Source organism: Malaclemys terrapin, chromosome 14 (assembly GCF_027887155.1).
Source record: "Malaclemys terrapin pileata isolate rMalTer1 chromosome 14, rMalTer1.hap1, whole genome shotgun sequence".
In the NCBI taxonomy this organism is placed as follows: domain Eukaryota; kingdom Metazoa; phylum Chordata; order Testudines; family Emydidae; genus Malaclemys; species Malaclemys terrapin.
This window is the reverse complement of record NC_071518.1, coordinates 19,924,784-19,947,390: the sequence shown is the minus strand read 5'-3', so window position 1 is coordinate 19,947,390 and position 22,607 is coordinate 19,924,784. Positions and strand designations below refer to the sequence as shown.

General features: G+C 40.9%; 1 long non-coding RNA gene across 1 annotated transcript in view; it reads left to right on the top strand.

Annotated features, from left to right (window-relative positions):
- Positions 1-22,607, top strand: part of LOC128848870 (uncharacterized) — a 92,617-nt gene that overhangs the window by 7,626 nt on the left and 62,384 nt on the right. Inside the window, exon 2 of the long non-coding RNA XR_008447116.1 lies at positions 1,940-2,004. This is a non-coding gene — a long non-coding RNA (uncharacterized LOC128848870). The remainder of the gene's footprint in view (positions 1-1,939; positions 2,005-22,607) is intronic.

The following is a 22,607-nucleotide window of genomic DNA, read 5'->3' as shown; positions in this document are numbered from 1 at the left end:
TTTATTCTCCTTTGCTTAACAACCAGCGAGTTGACTTCAGGGAACCTCTTTAATTATAATCAGCTATAAGCCACAGCCAATGGTGAAGAACACAGGTCATCTGCAGAATGAGGGTATCATACCAGTGACAAAACCCTTAAAATTTATGATATACTTTGAAGAGAAAAAAAGCCATTTTAACTCTACTTTGACTGCTGGTATATATTTCCTCCTCCTTAAATACAAATTATAGTCTTTCCCATTGATGGGACTGCTTGCAGAGCAAGGTACTGCTCAGTGTGAGTAAGGGTGGTGGGAGAATTGGCAGGCCTTGGGAACCCAGCACTTCACAACTACTTGGGGGTTGGACTAGATACCTCCTGAGGTCCCTTCCATCCCTGATATTCTATGATTCTATGATACCTGTCTATATGAAGCACTGCATTCCTACAGGCATATTACCACCCCCTCCAGAGAAATTCTTTCAATCTGCCATGGCCCACATGTGGGACGCAGTGTGTGGCAAAGGGTTTGTCTACATGGGAAAAGTTATATGATGTAACTAAACTAAGGTTCAGTTTGTGTTGTTTTGGAAGGGGTTTAAGGTATACCTCTAAGGCTACGTCCTCACTACGGGGCGGAGGGGGAGTCGATTTAAGATACGCAAATTCAGCTATGCGAATAGCGTAGCTGAATTCGACGTATCCGAGCCGACTTACCCCGCTGTGAGGACGGCGGCAAATCGACCTCCACGGCTCCCCCGTCGACGGCGCTTACTCCTACCTGTGCTGGTGGAGTACAAGCATCAATTTGGGGATCAATTGTCGCGTCCCGATGAGACGCGATAATTCGATCCCTGAGAGATCGATTTCTACCCGCCGATTCAGACGGGTAGTGAAGACGTAGCCTAAAAGGCACTCCTATTCTGGAATAAGAGTGGCCACACTGGGAGTTATACTACTATAACTATGGCTGGGTCTACACTACCCGCCTGAATCGGCGGGTAGAAATCGACCTCTCGGGGATCGATTTATCGCGTCCCGTTGGGACGCGACAATCAATCCCCGAATCGACGCTCTTACTCCACCAGCGGAGGTGGGAGTAAGCACCGTTGATGGGAAGCCGCAGAGGTCGATTTTGCTGCCGTCCCTCCAGCGGAGTAAGTCGGCTGCGATACGTCGAATTCAGCTACGCTATTTGCGTAGCTGAATTTGCGTATCTTAAATCGACCCCCCCCTGTAGTGTAGATGTAGCCTATGGGGGGATAACTGTACTGGTGTAATTATACTGGCATAACTGATAAAACTTTGCCATGTAGACAAGCCCAAACACTGAAGTCCAGAGACACATAAATGGAAGATGCTGTGGGATGCATCCTATTTAATATAAATAATTCTCTGTGACCATAGGTTCACAACTCTTTATTACTAATGTAAAAACTTTTCAGCAATAAAAATGAGAGAATTTTAAATCTGTATGGACCATAGGTAATTTTGGGACTAAAATTAGTGTCATCCCATGACAGGAGGGACATACGAGGGAGATGAGTAGAGAGAGGAGGAGCATAGCTGCTCAGTGGTGCTGTTCTGCTGCTGTGGTAGCCAGAACGAGGCCATTGGTGCTGCTCCCTGGCTGGGGGAGAACAAAGAAGATTATGCTGGTTCTGCTCCCCAAGGTGAGGGAATGAAGCAAAGCTGATTGGTTTTGTTGGCAAGTGATAGCAGTTCTAACTGGCACTGAAACTGAGGCCAACCCTCAGAATATGGGAGCTAGGACTGGTCTGTATTTTAAGGAACTGACATACCACTGAGCAATGGGCTGGCTGATGGGATGGTGACTTTCTAGGACATATCCTTTAAATATGTGACAAAACCTGTGCTTTATTAGCCATCAGTCCCCTGTCACTCTACTTTCCAAAGCAGGTATAAATGGGTAATAATATTTCTTTTGCTATCTACAGGTACAGTTGATGTTCCAGTATCTCTAATGAAACGCATATTGTGGTACCATGTTTTCTGATACAAGGTAACAGTGAATAATGGTGAATAATTGACTTTAGCAATTATGATTCACAAACATGAATTAGCTATGAATTGACTGGTGGAGGAGCTCTGCTCTTGACATTGTCTCAGGCTTTTCTTTTCTCTCGTCAGTAGTTGGTAGCTGCAGGGGTTGGTTGCAGCTGCTGGACTTTTCTCACAGTGTCATGGTTGATAAGATAGGCTTCCCTGTGCCTGAAGTTCTCTGAGCAGCTTTTTCCTTCATCATGTTTTGTTTTCAAGAATCAGATATAAATTGTGGCATGTGTCTGCTGTGCACTGAAATTGGGATGGCATCTGGAGACTTGCTCTTTGGACCATCTCCTTCTTGTAGTCTGTCTCTGTGTGACTTACTACCCACTGGGGCAACTTACTCAAACTGTACTAAGACCTAAGCTGGACCAACAGCTGAAAAATCATATAGTGTTGCCTTGGGGGTACTGTCCTTAAAGTGGTAGAGAGTTTATGTTCTGGCTCCTCCAGCATACCCCTTTAGCATGCATCTGCTTCCTGGCAGTGCGTGCAACCAAGGTGGAACTCAGTATACTTAGCTGTGTGATATCCATTATAATATAGGAGTCGGTGCTGCTTGGGGTACAGTTTAGTAGAACACTTTGGATCACTGTATTTAGTATGACTTAAAGACAAGATACGTATTAACCTTATGGAGGAGGCTTACCTCTAGTTATTAAGGAGGATTTGTTAGCCATGGGGGGAAAAAGGGAACTAGGAAGAGAATAAAAAGGGTTAAACAGAACTTGACTAACCCATGCTAGATTAATAGCATTTCTAAATTACAAAACAGCCATTAAAATGAGGGCATACAAAGAACATCTATACCTAAAAGTCCACAAAAGGCATGTAGAATATCCAAGGAGGTGCTATAAATTAACTCAATGAGGACAGTAGGCTTGGAAGGATTAGATTTTTATGAGTAAATGTTGGTAAATACCAATTTCACTGCACACATACAAACCAACAAAAGGTTTCCATCCATGATAATCAAAATGTATGGATAGGAAAAGTAAGAGAAAGGCTGCTTGCAAACTCATTAAAGTTTTATTAAATAATATTTGCTTTGTATATTTTGACATATGATGTTGACAATTTGATTTGACAGTTATAAAGCTTTTTTTGAATTAAACAATCACGGTCTGCCGCCCTTAATTTTCCACACCTGGGAAAAATTAAATAAATAAAAATAGAAACATGCTTAAAATCCATAATTTTGCGCAACTGTGAAATTTTAAATCAATACAAATAAAAAGCTTTTAAATGAACCAATATTACCTAATACAATTATTTAAAAAAAATAAACATTTAATTCTGCCAAGCCTACTCATAAGTAAAAATGGGAGTGATAGGAGCACATACTTGGATTAGAAGCATTCTTGAAGATGAGCCAGTCTCTTATGTTCTGTCATGGCCCTGTTTATTTCAGTAGGAATGTTTCTGGGTGCAGAGTACTAGGTGCTAAATATCCAATCTGTGTTTTGACAGGTACCTTTTTTATCAAGTTACACAGTTGCCTGCTGGTGATATTTAATTTTTTTAAGAGTCCTATGAGATCTAAGGATGAAAAACACTAAATGGGGCTGAGTATTATTATGATTTAGACAATAATTAGAAAGGTTTGGCATTTAAGTAGACTGGAGTTATTTTGTGTATTAAAACTGAGGCAATAAATATTAGGCCATCTGATCAGCTAGACTATGAACGAACTGATCAGATATAACTATAAAAAGCAAATGGAAAAAGAGGAAGGAGGCTGTGAAATTTGTTGTATATTTATAGATTTTACAGCCAGAAGGGTCCATTGGTGATCATATAGTCTGACCTTCTGTAGGTCCTAGATTTTAACCCCATAATTCCTGCACTGAGCCCAATAATTGTATCTAGTTTGGCAGAGGCTTGAAGACTTTCAGTGAGGAAATAAAGTTTGATATGATTGTTTTGTTTTTAAAAATGCAGTGTCCCTATTTAACTTAATGGGCCAATTAATCCCTGATGTAACCACTAAAGGCAGGTGATGAACTGGGCCCATATGTGCATCACTGAATAAGATAGTGTGATAGTCAGTATTTGGCCCAAGATAAAAGGTAGGGGAGAGTTTGGCGTCATATTAAATAATAGGATGCTAGAGTCCAATTTAAAAATACATTTGAGAATAGGTTAAAACATTGTATGTAAAACCTTTCCAGTACATTTACATATATAAAAACCTTGCCTGAGTGAGAAGAGGCATAAAGGTGGAAGAGTGTTGTGGTCTTTAATTTGTGTCAGTTGGTTGTTTCTTGTATAAAATTAGAGGAATCTAGGTAAAATAAGCTCCTCTTAAGACAGTGTATATAACTGCAACAGCTTTTAAATAAAGTGCGAGTTCTCTTTTTCTTGGAACAAAAAAGTTGATGTGAAATTGAAAACTCCTTTCAGATGCCTGCTGGGCTGGCAGAGTGTCAAAAGGTTTGGCTTGCCTGTCTCCTTCACTCTCTTCATATTGTTTACACACAACAGACTTAACTGGAACTGACTATTTAAATATCAACCAATTAGGTGTGAGGGGAGTTTGAAAAGGGCACCATGCAAAAGTGCCTCTCTGCTTTATTGGTTAGTTGTAGACCTCCCTGCAGGGCAAATCACACACTACAATCCTAAGCAAAGTGTGTGGGTTGGAAAGAGAGCAAAGAGGTAGGAAAAGACAAAAGTGCTTTCAGAGTTGGGATAAGAAAAGATCCTTTTCTGGCTTCTGATTAGAGCCGAGAAAGTGGGTGACTCCCTACTCTTGCCTGAGGTTTTATATGGTGATGGAGAAAGTCTACTCAAGCCACTAGGTTTGCCAAACTTTGGAGGCCACCTTCTGCAAACTGAATTCAGTCAGAGTTGATGGTGCTAAGGACCTTCTAAAAGGTGCTGAGCCACATACAGGATTGAGAATCCGAACTCAGGAGGATGCACCAATTTTGCTGTCACACACAGAAGCCTTTATACACTTGTACTGTATTTTATTTATGAGAGGACAATAATTTTTATCTGCCTTTCCTAGTAAAATATGGTCTTACTGTGAACACAAACACAAGGAAAGTTACTTCAGGCAGTTGTCATTAGTGCATTATACAACACTAACCCCTGGTACCCAAAGATTAATAATATACCAGCGTGAACTGTGTTTTAATACATTATCCAACAAATCATTCAACCCTGCCGTGGGTCATTTTCTGCCCCCTTAATAATTTGAAAACTATTATAAAATCTATGTCTAGCTGTTCAACTGTTTCAAATAGTTATGTGATAAGAGAAGGATTCAAAAGTTGGATGCTGGTATGACTAAAGGGAGGGTATATTGACAAATCCCTATTCTCTCAGAAGAAGGAATGAAAGAAAGAAAGAAAGAAAGAAAGAGAAATTTTTTCTTTGGGAGCCTCAGCTACAAAATGTGCATGTCTGTTCTGAAGAATTATAATGTGGTTTGTTTGCCACCTATTATTCAAAGCTGCATGCAATGTGTTTATGATATTGGTAATTCAGGAACAATGTTTGTTTTCCACTAATTAGTAGGGCTGAGTATCGTTTTGCTCATTCTGGATCACTTTCAAGGCTGTTACAACATTTTTTATTTCTCCTCATTATAGCATGTATGTACAAGCCAACATACCTTGTGAACTTTGGAAAGAAACTCAAAGCCCCCACTATTTTATTGTCTGCCATATTAAGCAAGAAAACAAACTGATGGTCTGATAAAGAATTTATTGTGGAAGACGAGCTTATGTGGCTTAGTGAACAGAACTAATTGGAATCTGACTCCATCACGTCTGTTTAAATGTGGGGGAAAAGACAATGCTATCTGTTGGAAGTATGGCAAAGGAGGTATTCAGGCATAAGATCTTATTATGTCTGACAACTAAACATTTGGTCTGAGGTAGTTAAAATCTGGGATTATATATCACCATCATTGCTACAATTATTCCTGCTAAATATTTTTTCAGTATTGCAGGATACAACTAATTTTAAAAATAAAGGATGGCTTTCTATTAATCTTCCATGTGTAATGAGAAGATGGAGGAATGTTAGTATTCCAATAAGAAGAGACTGCTACTTGAAATGGATGAGGTGGTCTCATCTGAGTATTAGTTAGACAGCATAGTGTTTAATTTGCTAGGTGAAGAGTTTTGTAAAGAACACTGTGCGCATGTGTGGATTTTCTGTAGGGATGTGAACTATAGATGAGTGATTATGTAAAGAGCTTTTGGAGTCTTTCTGAGGTAGGAAAGGGTTACTAATTGGTAAACCAAGGCAGAAGAAAGAACAGAATTCCCTCTGTAAACTTTGGCCTCAGTTGTGCCTGTCAGGCACAGGCCCATATAAGAGCTGATGCTAAGTGAGACCACTGTGGCAAGGGTTTCTTCGTGAGTCCTATCTACTTCGTGGAGCAAGTCCTATCTACAGCTCCAATATGCACAGGGACAGAATTCCCAATGTGCACCGTCTCTCAAGATCTTTCTTCTGTCTGGTGGAGGCGTGGCCATCCCTCCCTGCCCACATTGGGATGACTGAGACACTTCAGGTATGCTGGTGGGAATGCTATTGTGCCCAGCCAGGGCACAGGAGGATCAATGTGGGGTGAAGGATTCTTGGGCCATCTCCTTGCACACATCCGTGTGGCAAGTCCACTCTGGTCCCTTATCTTCACTTGTATATGCGTATATAGTATATATGTGTATTATTTTATAATTGCCTAAAACTGATACCGGTATTTCCCCATTTCCTATGTCAGGAAGCCAGGTTCAGTAATTCTGTGAAACAAAGGCAAAACTTATGTGTAACAGGCCGGCAGTGTTTGCTTGAAACCTCCATCTGGTGAAGAAAGTTCAGTGTGTTCTGCTGAGTCCCTTAGGCAGATGGCTTGTTGCCCACCTAGTTATAAGGGAGGTGTGAGTAGCTCAGTCTAGAGCAGGGGTTCTCACAAGAAATTTTTTGGTGGCCACAGAGTGAGGCCACCAACTATTGCTGGTGGCCGCTTTGACAATTTTTCCTAAAATACTCAATTAACTTTAGGAAAAACAAATAAATATGCACATATACATGTCCAGATCATTGTAATTTATTTATGTAGGGTTTGTTTCGCAGACTCAATAATAAAAATAATGTACAGTTTTCTCTGTTCTTTACTGGACCTAAACAGAATAGAAACAAATAATGTGTTTTGCATGTTCTTGTCCCTTTTTGTTGTTTCTTTTGCTTTTTCTGGTTGCTTATTTTTGTAAGACTTGCTAGCTAGTAAGTCTGTGTGCAAAGTGATATTTGTATTTTGTTAATATCACTTTTCACTGCCTTCCTGCTAGCTAACAAATCTGCTGCTGTGAAAAGTAATATTAACAAACATACAAATATCATTTTTCACAATAGACTTACTCAGCCCTGGCTAGCTGGGGGACAAATTAAGCCCTGAATGGGGAGGTGGGTAGGGTGGCAGCTCGGGGCCAGATGAGGTGTGTGTGTGGATTCAGGGACCGGAGCCCTGCAGCTTCACAGCCTGGTGAATCCGGGGCCAGAGAACGCAGTGGGAGCCAGGGGCAATGTGGGGAGTGGTGGTGAGCTTGGGGCCAGCAGTCACTGCCACATGGCTGGGGGCTGGGGTTGGATCATGTGGCCCCATGGGTGGAGTCCAAAATCCTGCAGCTGGGGGTCAGAGCACACGGCCAGAGCCTGGGACCAGAGGAGGCAGTGCTGGGGGTGGGGGAGTGAGCCTGGGGCCAGGGCCGGGGTGTGGACTCAAAGCCCGTGACCAGGGGATGGAGCCCGCTGCCACACAGCTGGAGCCTGCCACCTCAGATCTGAAGCCCGAGTCCTGCTGCCTGCCTGCTCCTCCAGCATTTGTGGCTCCAGAGGAGGATAGGGCCCAACCCCTACTGGCAGCCATAGCAGGGGCCACTGCTTTGCTTCCCCTCCCCCCATCACCACCCAGGAGGCTGTGGCCACACGAAAAGCCCCCAGTAGCTGTATACGGCCGTGGTGGCCGCATTTGAGAAACACTGGTCTCTAGAGCATGTAGTGTATGGGATGAACAGTCCTAGTTGCTGGGAGAAGGTTTGGTTAAATTCTGTTAACAAACCAAACTTGACCTCACTGGGACTTGGAAACATCTTTTTTTTTTTTTTTTTAAACATCTGGGGCCCAGATCCTCAGGTGGTGTAAATTGGCATAACTCCATTGACTTAAGTGAAGCTACACTAGGTTGCACCAGCTTTGGCCCCAGTTCTTTATTTTTCAGCCAACTAAAAGTACACTGCTGGTTGGGCAGTTTGATAAGATTGTACAGATATCTAAAGTATTTAAATACAAATAAAAACTCCTTAAATGAAATCCGGTAGAAAAACAGCACCTTTGTTCCCACCGTCTAGACAACAATCTTTGCTGCTATATTAAAAGTAAACCGTGTTTATTTGCGGGTAGTAGAGATGATTCGACTAGATACGCATTTTATAATTTTCAAGGACAAACAACAGGCAGCAGTTTAATTGATTATTTTATTTCATAACATGCTAGTAGGAAGTCTGTTTGACCATCACAAGCCAATCTGCTGTCTGGGAATGGTAACCTTTTCAGATATTGAGCAATAGGCTTGTTTGTATTCAGGAACGTTTATGACAGTCCAAATAGTAGGAATACACCAGAGAGAGAAATAATGTCCACTTCTGAGTTTCTTAAAATATCCTTGTATTAAAAATTCTCTAAATCATGATCTCTTGCTTAGTATTGCCAACTCTCAGGATTTTATCATGATTCCAGCAATTTGGGGGGTGGCTTTTTACCTATTTACTGTGAAAACATGATGTAAGATACCAACTCAAAAATGTTTCCTTTTTCAAAATGGCCACCATCTGTTATTACTGTTACCTGGGGCTGAAGCGAGCAAGGAGGCTGCCAGTTCCCTACAGTCTATCTGCATGTGGAAGTGAAGCTGACCTTAATAAAGTTGTCTGCTACCTCCCACTATTTTCAATGAGATTGCAGCCACACCAACAAGCAAAATGGTTGCCACTCTATGGTTCACAGAGTTACCAAGGGACTGAGGAGCAGCAGAGACTCTGTGAAAGTGAATGTGGAATGTGAGAGGGAGCAGGCAGTGTGGGGAGCAGGAGGCAGTTTTAGGGGGTTGCAGGGAAATGGAGTGCAGGTGGATGTAGGGCCAAAAAGAGGCTGGGGGGCAGAGGATAGTGATGGGGTTGGAGATGGAGGGGATTGGATAGCAGATCCCCAGATTGGGGCAGTGGTGGGTAGGGCAAGTCCCCTCCAAACAGCCAGGGAAACTGATTGCAAGTTACAGCAGTTTGGTGCCTGCAGGAGGAGCTGTCGTGATGATGCAAGAAGCTCATCCATCCCTGTGGGCACAGTTGGGTTCAGGGTCTCCCACTGCTTTGGAACGTCTCCTCTACTTGGAATCTGGGTAGAAAAGCCCGTGGGCGGGGGGAGAAATGTGTCAGGAGAGCGGGAGGAGTCAGTGAGGTGGTGTTGGTAGATCCAGAGAAGGGGAGAAGCCCAGGAGGCAGCAAGCCAGAGGAGGGGTGTGTGGGTTGGGGGGAGTCAAGACAATCATAGGAAATGGATGGTAGGTCCCCTCTCATAGGGATGAGGAAAGTTTAAATGGAGTATCCATCTGAACAGTCAGGGAGGGAAATACATTTTTGTGTGCATAACAGGATGACTTTTCAATCTGAAATGATCACACATAGCCAAAAGTGTAGAGGAGAGTTAAAAAGTAAACAGACAAACTAAAAAACCCGGTTTGATGATGTTTTAAAAATCTCATGATTTTTGGGCCATCTCATGGGTTTTTGGATCTAACTCATGATTTTTGATCTCTTGTGGTTGGCAATACTCCTTTCAACAGAAATTTCTCTCTGTTGTATGAACTCATCAATAAACCAATAATATTTATTCATTTCCATCATGCTAAAATACAGCCGGTGTCTTGAAAGATTTGTCTAAGACAAGACCATTTGTCCTGTTTATTCCTTTGGTTCCTTTATCTTCTATTACTTCAAGATACTGCATCATTTTCCAGTTTGCTTGGAAAGACATTAACATCTGGGATGAGACCCGTAGAAGATTATTAGTATTGTAATACTCGCTTATGGAAATCAAAGGATTTATTGGGATACTGCAAATAACAACTCCAGCACACACAGGCAGGTCTGAAACTTCCTACCAATCCCTTCCCGACCATGAGATACAACATAACATGAAAACAAGACAACTTAGCATTAAGCTAAAGATACAACACCCCCTCTTGGTGGAGTGCTGTCTACAATAATCATTACACTATTATATTGCTGTACTTTCTCTAGTCCCCTCTATCTAATGTCTAAGGAACTGCTTCTCCTCCATCTAGAAACAAATAGGAGTTTTGCCATTGAATTCAGTACTAGCAGGATCTGATTATAAATCCAGTAGATCCAGGGGAAGTGGATCTTATATCTAGTGATCCTTTAGACTGACCATTAATACAATGGACTAGTGAAAACTGAAAATCTAACAAATACAAATTACTTATGGCAAATGGGACACGAAACAATGCCACATGAAATGACCATTGCTAGTGAATGGCCCAAGTCATTTAATTTTATCTTGTATAATAAGTTACCAGAAAACAGTTAAAAATTGAAGAGAATCCCACATTTCATAGCAAAAGGCTTTTAATTTTTTTTAAAGTCAAAATCACTTCTGAGAAAATTAGTATGTCTTTTTCTTTGGCTACTGACTGCATAAAATAATGAGCTTTTGATTCCATACATATAAAATATGTGGAGCAATTAAGAGAGCCAGAAGGAAAGGGAAATAATGAAATGAGGACATAGTGTGCAACAGAAAGACTGTTTCAAAGAAGTTTCAAGGATGACTTTACAGAATGGAGACCCAGTCTTGCTCCCAATGAAGTCAAATGGCAGTTTGTCTGTTCCCACCCCCCAAACAAATCAATGTATTTCTATTATATTTCAAAATAATCCAATATAGTAATGGGAGCAGTTGGATGCCTCCTCATGCTCTAGCCCTTTGCACAGCAGCCTTGTCATTTCATTTCTTGATATCCAGTAAAGGGAGAGAATGAAGGGACTGGATGTTAGGACAGAGGGATAATGGTACTTGTCTGCCACCCAGGGGCGTTATGAGGCAGAACTAATTAGCATTTTAAGTGCTTTGAATCCTTTGAGCCAAAGTGCTAGAAAAGGCCCAAATCCACTTTCCTGAGCCCAACAAGCTGAGTGGTGTTCCAGGAGCTGGCTGGAAAATGGGGAGAGGATGTGTGCATTGTTGAAGCCTCTGGCTCCAAATCTTCCTTTGCTCCACCCTCCACTCTCTTCCCTTCTTTTGCTGCTCAGTCCTCCCTGCAGAGAGCTCTGCCATATGCAAAGGATGCACCACCCCGTGTATCTCTTTACAAATCCTGTTCCCTTTTTGCATAATAGACCCACCCTGTATTTTCTGCTGGGAGTCCTTCCCACAGGTGGAGAAGGGATTGGACAGCATTTGACCCTAAGGGGGGTCTATGTCCATATTCAGGCATGTCGATAAATTGCCTGGTTTTCAAAGGTTTGAGCACATTAATGGAAGCTAAGGGCTCATATTGATTTTCATTTCCATATTTATCCTCCATCGGCAATTTTCATATCAAATTTGCTCCGAAGTCAAAAGTTGTTTTTCTAGATGCCAGTACAGTTGGTTGAAACATTTTCAATTTAACTTTTGTTCTGTCAAAAAATAACACTTCAATAAAACAAATGGTTCAGAGAAATGGGTTGATTTTGACAATATATTTCATATGGAAGTTTCTCAGGTCTTGGCAGGGGATGGGAGAGCGAGCCATCCCCTAATCTGGAGCTGTGACTTGAACCTGGGTCTCCCTCATCAGATGAGTACCCTAACCACCAAGCTCTTGCCTATTCTGGGGTGGGTGGGTCTCTCTCTCCCCCAAAATCAAGAGGTCTCATTTTCGTTCTGCACTGGAACAAAATCAAATTTCAAAACTTAGACACTTTTTGTGAAATGAAACTATTGTTTTCTGCCCAGCCCTAAGTGCCAGCACTGCAAACTCAGCCCACAGATCTGAAAAGCAGGCATTTTCTATGGCTTCAGTAGTGAACTTAGAGGTTTTTAAGGTCAGGCTTGACAAAGCCCTGGCTGGGATGATTTAGTTGGGGATTGGTCCTGCTTTGAGCAGGGGGTTGGACTAGATGACCTCCTGAGGTCCCTTCCAACCCTGATATTCTATGATTCTAAACATCTGAAGGCAGATCCATGACTGATCATTTTTATATTTGAAGAATGTATTTTATGTGTATGTGCATGCATGCGCAAGCAAAACTGTCAATTACTTATCTAATCTGTGTAGTCATTGCATTGAACCAAACCTCAGACATTATGGGCCAGAGGTTATCCTAGGGCATTTAATGTGCGAATAAACGTAAGACTTTTGGGGACTTTTTTTTAACCTTAAATAATGTCTAGAAATTATTTTTGCTTTTGCACTTTTTTTTTAATGCATTGAATTCACTTGAGTAAATAGAAGCTATTTGCACTATTATGAAACTCAGGCCTGGTCTCCACTAGGAAATCACTAGGGTGAAAAAAAACACACCCTGGGCAATGTAGTTAAACAAAGCTAACCCACAGTATAGCCAGTGCTAGGTTGACCGAAGAATTCTCTCACATAGCTACTACATCTCGGTAGGGTGACCATAGTTCCCATAGAAAAAACGGGACATTCCCTCCCAGCCCCTCTCTCACGCGAGGCTGTTGCCTGTCCTTGAAACACTGCGCCACCCCCACCGCAAGGCTGTCGCCCATAGCTGGAACCCTGCCCCCTCCCATGCTGGAATGATACACCCCCCCCCAGCTCTGCCTCGTCCCTACGGGAGGGCTGGCATCTCTGCTCATCTCCCCTCTCCCCCAGAACGTTCCTCTGCACCGCACCCCACTTTTTTGACAAAAGTGGGCATTTGTCCTGTTTGTATAACCCACACACCTCCTGCGTCTGGTGTTCTGTCCTATCTAGTGGCACTGAGACCACTTAGAGAGAGAGAGAGATTAATGAGTTTGCTCTACAGCCTTAGCTAACAGCCACTTGGGTTTTAGCTCATGCAGTAGAGGCTCATGCAGTAAGATCCAGAGGTTCCATCCCGCCCGCCGACGACTGGGGTCTGTCAGTATTACATTTGATCTTGCCAACTGATTAAGTCAGCAAGAGCAAACGGGACAAATGTTTCCTTTTGGGGAAAAAAAAGAAGTCGGGACGGCCGAGACAGGGCTTAAAAAAGGGACTGTCCCGGCCAAAATGGGACGTATGGTCACCCTACCTCTCGGGGAACAAGGCCAGTCTACAGTACAAACGTACATCAGTATAACTACATTATAGCGACCTAACCCTTGGTGTAGACAGCGCTATGTCAAAGGGAGGGCTTCTCCCATCAACATAGCTATCGCCTCTTGTGGAGGTGGATTAATTGCACTGAGTCATAGTAGCATCTTCACTGAAGCGCTACAGCAGTGTAGCTGCAATGGTTTAAGTGTAGACAAGCCCATAGACATTCTTTCTTGTCATTAAGTAGCTCTGTTTGAAGATTTCAGGCTATCGAGAAAATAATGTAAGGACTTTACTGAGAATTTAGTCATGTATGGAAGCTAAAAGCCACTGCTTGAAGAAATACAGATATTGCCATCAATATGAGAAGCAGATAACTAATAAATCAGTGTAATAACATACAGAGTGGTTGTCCCTTAAAAATATAAATATGTGTCTGTTCATTTTGGGGCAAAATATGATGGTTTTTAGACAAAGCCTCTTTAAAATAAATCAATGCTGAATTTTTGTCATGCCACAACATAATTTCAGCATTATCTGTTGCTGGAAAACAAACTTCTGTGAGTTTGTAATTGTGCCTGGAGATTTTAATTTTTTTTTCTAAAGCAAAAGCCCTAATTTTTGAATTAGTTAAAGATTACACAGAGCAAATATGTCAAAATTTAAAGTATGTATTTATAGTGCTTTGTTAATATTTAACAAGACAGACTATTTTGATATTTTTAGAAATGGTAAGAGATTCCAAGTGAAAAGAGAAGAAAATATAGCATGATGAGAGGCATTAAGAAGGCACATACAATAGCTTAGGGTTTGCAAGGTTGAATTGTAGAATCTCAGAGTGACTACTCACATAGCAGACCCCGTCTCAGCTGAGGAATGGTAATCTGTGCTTGCTTGTCTTGAAGATCTAGCAATTTTAATGAAGGAAAATGGCATTCACAACAGCACATACATGCTTTGAAAAAAAAAGACATGTGCGTTGGTGAAAAAAATGTGCCATGCCTCAGGCAAATGCTCTTGAAAAATTGAACAATATGGTTCTAACTTGAAACATTGGCAGGGACGGGGGGAGGAATTAAAGAAGCAAACCATATAAAGCATCTTGTCAAATACAAGCTCTATTTCTCCTTAACCCTTTGTTTCTGCTTTACCAAATATAAAAAAGTGCATACAAGAATTTTCATAGCAATGTGTCAAAATTAGACTCTTCATAGTAATGAACAAATAAAACCCGGTACAAATATCAATTTATCTTTATCCTGAGGAGATTTAACCCACACTTGTATATATTATTATTTTATTATTTCCATTATGTAGCATCTAGAGGCCCAAACAAGACCTATTGTGCTGGGCTGTACATTCACATAGCAAGTGACAGTTCTGGCTCCAAACTACTGACAATCAAAATAGACACGACAGAAAAAGGGTAGGAGAAAGGAAGTATCATTATCCTCATTTTACAGATAGGAAAACAAAGCACAGAAACGTTAAACGACTTCCCCCAGGATTCACAGGAAATGTGTGGCTCGAGTTGGAAATTTAACCCAGATTTCTCGTTTTAATAACCACAAGACCATCTGTCTCTCTTCTTCATGTGTGACACACGTACAGTATGTGCTGACCACCATTAAACATTCCAACAGAACAAATAGCAGGAAATAAAAGGGGTGACACTTATTTGTCAGAAGCAGTTGCGCTGAGGAGACTCAATCAACAGAGGCTTGTTAAGGGTAGCATTGAGTGTGTCTGTCAGTGTGAGACGTTGGAGGATAAGTGCAGGAGTCTGACTGTGAGAGAGTAGCTGTCTGCAGTGTGCCTTTTCCCCTGAAATGTCCACCAGAAACAGCATTTTTCAGAGACCCAGAGAGTAAGGCTTCTTAAGGGTGCAGCTGGACAATTTTCCCTAACACAATTGTCTCCACTAGTTGTAATTAAACAAGGGAAAGGAACTAGTCATACGTAATTTAAACTCTCACACTTCGATCCTGCAAAGAGAACCATGTGAGTAGACCTTTGTATTCAAGTGGAGGTCCCTCTATGTGGACTTCAGTGGAAGTCCCTCTATGTGGTTCTCTTTGCAGGATTGGGGCCTCAGTTTCTAATGGCCTGAGCAGCTGTTAAAAGTGGTCCTAATTATTGACTCCAAGATTTCGAAGTGATTATTTTTCATATAATAACATAAGAGATAGCTGCTTCAACTCTTCTCTATGGGCCAGGCTCCCCAGCTGGGCTACATCACCTCTGATACAGCATAACTGAGGGCTTCCATGATGCAATGATCTTCCCTAATCATTAGGGCAGACCATGGTGCATCATGGGAGATGTAGTCTGACCAGGGAGCCTGGCCTATAGAGGAGAACCTAATGAGGTAACTGAGCTACCTCTACCATGAGCCAATATGGAAACATTTCTGAATCAAAATATTTCAGTTTTTGCCTGTTTATTTGCAAAAACCAAACAACAAAAAACAAAAACCAGTTTTTGATAGAAAATTTAGGTACATTGTTTTTGCTGAAAAAATTTTTAAAAGCAAAAAACCCCATTTTGCTTTCCAGCTCTAGAGGTTTCCATTGTGCTCTGCAGGGCAAATTGCTGGAAGGCAAGACACCTACACACCTTCCATTTTGATATCCAGATCTTAGATGACAACCAGTCCAAACTACTTATTGTGACAGTGCTGATGCAGGAATTCTGAAGGAAAGCTTTATTCTTTGTTTACTCATTTGCATATCTGTACTTAGAATGCACTATCAGCTCATCATTGTTTCAGAGCAATGCTAGTATCTGGGTTGTGGGAACAGAGTAAAACATTTGTGAGTATGTGGTTTAGAGGCAAGAATTTCTTTTGTGTGTGCCCGCTCTATAAGCCAGAGCCGTAGAAAGCTTTTCCACATTGTGGTTAAGAATCTTTTGTTTTTTAAAAAGTGGCCAATTATTTTTTTATGAAGAAAACATAAGCAATTTAATTGGCTTATTTAAAATCCAATAGTTTAAACTATAATAAATATTCAGTTCTTTGCCATTTAAAATGTTTGTCAAAATTGTTTTTTGCTCACTATCTCTCTGCCAGTTGGATCTTTATTATGCTATTGCTAACTGCCTTTTTTTCCTGCCAAAAGCGGACATATATAAATTAGATTTAAAATGGTTTTAAAATTAGACTTTCAAAGTATAATTTGAAAAATATGTTATAATGATTCATGCTAACAAGTCAGATCTATCTGTTGGACAAACTGAATAAATATTTGTTATACTATTTTATATCTCACTGTCAATAACTCAGTAAAAGCAGAGAAAATGAGGAGGAAAACAAAACAAAACAAAATACTCCCGTAAGGTGGAAAATATCATAGCAGTCTGAGCAGTGTGTAGTATGGTAGCTAATGTTTACTATGTATGGAAACAATTAAGGGCTGGATCCTGCATTACTTGTGCATCCAAAACTACCATTGAGTTCACAAAGGTATTCAAAGAACGGATGCTCAAACAGTGGAAGTTATGGCCCTATATGGGCAGTTTTCTTCGGTACAATACAGTCTAAGTGAAGAAGCAAAGATTTATTAATTAGAATGGCAGCTTAAAATGCATAGGTAAGTTCTGTAATGTATAGGATCATGGTCTGTGCTAAAATTCAGGCATTCTGTTTACAAAAATGGGTTAATAAGAAAAAACAGCTTTATCATTGTGGCATTTATTGTGGTCAGCATCTGCATGGGAGAAGGAAGGGTATGAAAAGTAGTCACATTTCAAAAATACAAGACAATAGGCCAAATCCTGCCGTGCTGTAAATCCACAGTTTACTCTGTTTACTTCAGTGGAATTGTTGCAGATTCCTTTTGTTGTAGTGTACCTGAGCTCAGCTTTGGCCCAGTGTCCTTAAAATTATTCCAAGGAGGTGCAAAAACAGGTTGTGTAGCATTTGTGCTTGCAAATTTACTTTGATGACATGAATGTTCTGAAAAACACAGTATTGAGGATAAATCTTAGTCTATAACCTACTAAATCCTACTGGAGCCAGATTTAAGCCTCTGTTGTGGGTTCAAGGTGGTGTTGTTCCAGTTGCCAAACGCTGAACATGCTCCTCGGTTGTTTTCCACTGTGAATTTATGCATAATTTGCCATAACTTGGACTAACATTATCTGAAGTGAATTTATATTTGTGCTGGAAGATCAGTGTGTCAACAGATACACTGAATTATCCCAGACAGTACTTTTCAATAACATTGCATCTCTCTCAAAGACCCAGGATAATAGAATCACTGTGCTGGACCCTCCCCAAGTTATGTTTAATGTGAGTAAGAGGTTAGGGTCCAAATGTGAGGATTAGGCTTTGCCTACACTAGCACTTTTGTTGGCACAACTTTTGTCGGTTTGGAATGTGAAAAAACACACCCCTGACTGACATAAGTGTCACTGATGAAAGTACAGGTGTGGACAGCGCTATGTCGGCGGGAGACGCTTGCCCTCCGCTCACTGGGATGGTTTAATTATGCTAGCAGGAGAGCACTCTCCTGCTGCCATAGAGTGACTACACAGGAGACCTTACAGCAGCCCAGCTGCAGCAGTACAGGTGTACCACTGTAAGGTCCATAGTGTAGACATAGCCGTAGGCACCAATACATAACAGATATATCTGTGGATATGCATTCAGCATCTGATTCTGCCTCTTTTACTCACAGCAACAGTACTTCAGTGAAACTTTTCACTGAGTGCAGAACTACTCACTGTGAGTAACGGTGGTTGAATTGGTGGCAGAGGGTGAAAGGTGCAATAGGTAACCTGAGATAGATATTATCATATATGCTGTAGTAGTGCCTTGGTGCCCCAGTCCTGGACCAGGACCCCATTGTGCTAGGTGCTGGGCAAATACAGAACAAAAAGACTGTCCCAGTTTACAGTTGAGATATTTTTTTCCCATCAGCTTAATGACTCCACATCTGAGGTGGCCAAGGCATATCAGTTAATTAATCTGAGTGTTTGAACTGGCTTTTATTTCAGACAGTGTTAGGACGCGGCGCCTCCAGAATAGAGGTGTGTGGAGCTAAAACTGATCACTTTTTGGAGACTTTTTCCCCCTAATATAGAAGTGGTGTCAAGGTGTCAAGCTTCAGAACTGTTGAGAAGCTTTATCAGGCTGAACGTTGGGGATATGTTGGTTTCTAATGAACTTCAACAGTCTTTTGATATTTCAGGTAATATGTTTTATGTATTAGATTAAACAGGCCAAATTCTGATCTTGGTTACACCAGGGTAAATTTGGAGTAATTCCATTGAAGTCAATTGACTCCTAATGAGAGCAGATTTGGCCTATTCTGCTCATGAATGTTCTTTTCCAGAGGGTTTCAGCCTACTTGCCAGAGACCTTTCCAATTAGCTCTCCCTATACTTCTTCCCCCATTGAGGCTGCTATGTACCTGGTGCCACACATCTTGTCGCCTACTTTGGGCTCAGTTCCGCTCTCACTGAAGTCAATCTGAGTTTTGTTATTGACTTCAATGGGAGCAGGACGAGGACCCCACTGTGGGCTATTTGAATACTGCTCCTTAATCAGCCACATGGGTTGCTGTTGAGGTATGTGGTACTTCCTAATCGTCACCCTAGGCTCAGGGCAGGTCTCTACTACTGCTTAAGTCCATCTAACTTGCATTGCTCAGAGGTGTGAAAAAGATCTAAGTGCTGTCCACACCAGCACTATTTTGCTCTCCCGCCAACATAGCTTCCGCCTCTCGCAGAGGTGGAGTATTTATGCTGACGGGAGAACGCCCTACTCTTCTGAGATGACAGAAAGAGACCAGGACTATGTATCAAGACAAGGCCTCCCGCATGGCAAGGGGTATTGTGACGTATCTGTCTGCAATGTTAACTTAAATTCTTGTAGCACTTAGCCATATTGCAAGGAAAACATTTCTTAGTGTGTTTAGTTCTTTTATAAATGCTGCTAATCTAATTGCAAAACTATGATAATGCAGTTCACTGAGTATTGCAAAGTTTCCGGGATCATTTGCAGCTGCAAACTTTCACTTCATGCCAATGTATCACATGCTGGTGGTTGAATTTTTAAGTACATTTTCTAAAAATACAGAGGTCTTTTGAAATAAAGGCCTGATGAGCAGAAAAAAGGAGAAAGTTAGGAATTCCTCCATCAGTCTTCTCACTGATTAACCTTCTTTCCTGGGCTCTCAGGAGTAAAGGGCCAGATTTGGATAGTGGGCCTATTTGGATAGCAGTTTAATTGGTTTCAGAGGGAATAATTTTGGAGTAAGATGCATTGCGGCTTTAGGAAGGGTATCAGAATCTGGCCCTGAATAGGGAAACCCTCAATTCAAGTCTCTGTCCAAGAGATATAGAGTAAATCAAAGAGACATGAAAAAATATACAGTAATGACAGGGTGAATATGAAAGAGGTATATCAGTTGCATTGATGCTAAACCATTTAGAGATGTTGTATACAGATGATCAATGGTCAAGAAAATGCTTTTATATTGTTATAATTTCTAAGTTAAAACTGAAGAACAATCACTCAGCCCTCAGATGTGGGTTCCAACCCGCGCCTTTGCTTGCTGTACTAATTCTCACCAGCTACATATCATAGGAATTCCTAGGAAAAGTAACAAAATATGTATTACAAGTGTATTGCTCACTTGTTGACCACACGGCAACAGTAACCAATCCCTGCCACCTCAGAATTATGAACTCTGTTGTTTCTATCAGTAGAATTACAGTTTAATTACAATTAACACCCTCAAACATCCTCCCCCACAACCACAAAGAAATCCTTGCCAGGTCTTACCTAATCCTGCAACCCTTAGTAACACTGAATTCAGTGGGATTACTCACATCGGTAAGAGCTCCAAAATCAAATTCACAATGTACCTAATTTTCTGGCATCAGTGAGGTACCAAAATTAATAAAATAAATAAAACCCCACTGAGCCCAAATCATCAGTCCCTACTTAGTTTTCACTGGGGAAAAATTTGCATTGACTTAATGTGCAAATGAACCCCAAATCTTATGGCAAAACTTGAGGCTTAGTTTTATGGACATACAATCAACAGTAGGCCCAAATGATACATGGCTACCTACCAGGTTTGTCTAGCAAATCTAAAATTTTCATTTTCACCCACAGTTTATCATATACCTGGGGAAGTTTCAGATTGGCCTTATTTTCTCTGCTGGTTTGCCAGTCCCTAGTATTTACACCATTGTCTTCTTCCAGATAGGTCCTCTGTTTGGCAATGAAATTAAATTCATACAACTGTCATGCTGGATAAGTTTGTTTGTTCTTCTAGTTATGCCGGTGGTGAAAGCCAATACCTGATGTTTCAGAGTGACACAACATTAAAGGTCAGCATTTGCCAGATACCACACTAACCACATTTATTTCCTCTTTCTAAGCCTAGGAAAAAAGATGGCATCACAGAGGTATCTGATTGGTAACTGATGGCAAATGCTGTTTTTTTAATGACAACCACCGTCAGAAACCTTGGGTGCTCAGTTTGCATTAATTATATCACTGAGGATCATTTATTCTTTGCATGGATTTGCAATTGGATTTTTGTTACTGTTGAATCAAGTCTAAATGTGTCCTTGGTAGTCAACCAGCAAGCTACTGGAACTTTAATAAACTACTATGGAGACCTCTTCTCCCTGATACAGAGGGTGTGGGTCTGTTGCAGAAATAGAATCTATTTTCAGTGTCAAAATGTAAACTGGAGCATGAATCAGCCTTCTGGCTGGGTGTAAAGGGAGAGAAGCCTCTAGCACATTACCTCTGCCCTCATCATCTGTGGCAACGTGAACGTGCTGCAGGTGCCAAGGATTGTGGGAATATATTTGGACAGCTGTGGAATACGAGCAAGAGGAGAAAAACAGCTATCTTGAGGCAAATATGTTCTGATTTCTAAGGAACTATATTTATGTTAGTCATAACCACATTATCCAATATAATTGGGGTAAAAAATGAGTGAGCTTAAAAGAATGTTAAAAAAAAAAAGTTTCACAATTCCCATAATAAATAAAGACCTGGACCTGGTTTAGAGGGTTTGTGAGAACTTCAGAAGTTGAAAAGGGTAGCAAACCCCAATGTTTTCCAAAAGACAACACCAGAAAAACCACAGACTGCCTTTTTTTTTTTTTTTGGCTAGATGGTGTAAATCTCATCTGTCATAACTCCTTCAGTGTTGCTTTATTTAATGTTTCCGAATTCTGTGCTGGTATATTGTATTAAGAGCTAACAGATCACATTCTTGCTCTCTTTACACCCTGTGTGATCACATCTGAGGGCAGGATTTGGACAAATAGTTATGAACACTTGCCCTGTGTTTTCCATCTCCCTGCTTCTCTGAACATTCTCTTGTTTTCTCCTGGCCTGATTTTGGGAAGTTCCCATTGAAGTCAGTGCCTCCTTAGGACCTTGTTGTTTAGAAATTCATTTAGCTCCCTCCTGGACTGCATTCTTACAGTCAATTTTATGTGAAGCATATTCTATATGTTGGATGCCTTATGCCTCTGTGAGGTTTGTATAAATTTCCAGACTGTATCTCTTCTCTTCACTGTTTTTACATTAGCAAGAAGTTTCTCTCTCTCTCTCTCTCTCTCTCTCTCTCTCTCCCTCCCATTTCTGTTTCCATCTACTCTCGTCCCTTCAATTTGAGGAACACCTGACAAATAATTTTAGACAATGAACTTTTCTGTGACTCTGTTATTACTGTTAAATAGTTTTGTCTTCATTTTGACTAAAGGTACAGAATATGGCTTTTAAGCTATAGTCATGCAAACATTTACTATTAGAGTTAACCTTTGCTCTTCAGTTGTATCTAAAAGACCTGAACTAAGGGTCATAGATAAAACATCCTAGGGTATTTTTTTAAAACTGAGTTTCATCAGTGAATCATTAACTTGGTAGATTATTTACTATTACTTTTTAGAAGAAATACATAATGTAGTTTTACTGCCTTGTTCAGGTTTTACTTATGTATAGTCTTGATTCCTTAGGTTCTCCACTGAGGCAGAGCCTGTTGTAGCTATGTAAACATATAGCTAAAATTTGCCTAAACAGCAAAGAAATCACAATAATTCACACACTCTCCCCAGATCTTTTCTACTTAACATGGAACACCGAGAGTCTTGTTTTGCATGAGGGAAAACTCAGATACCTATGTTAGAGTCCAAGAAATGTTAGCTTCAAGTTCAAACAGATAGCCAGGTTCTCAATTGTCCCCAGATTCTGCTGG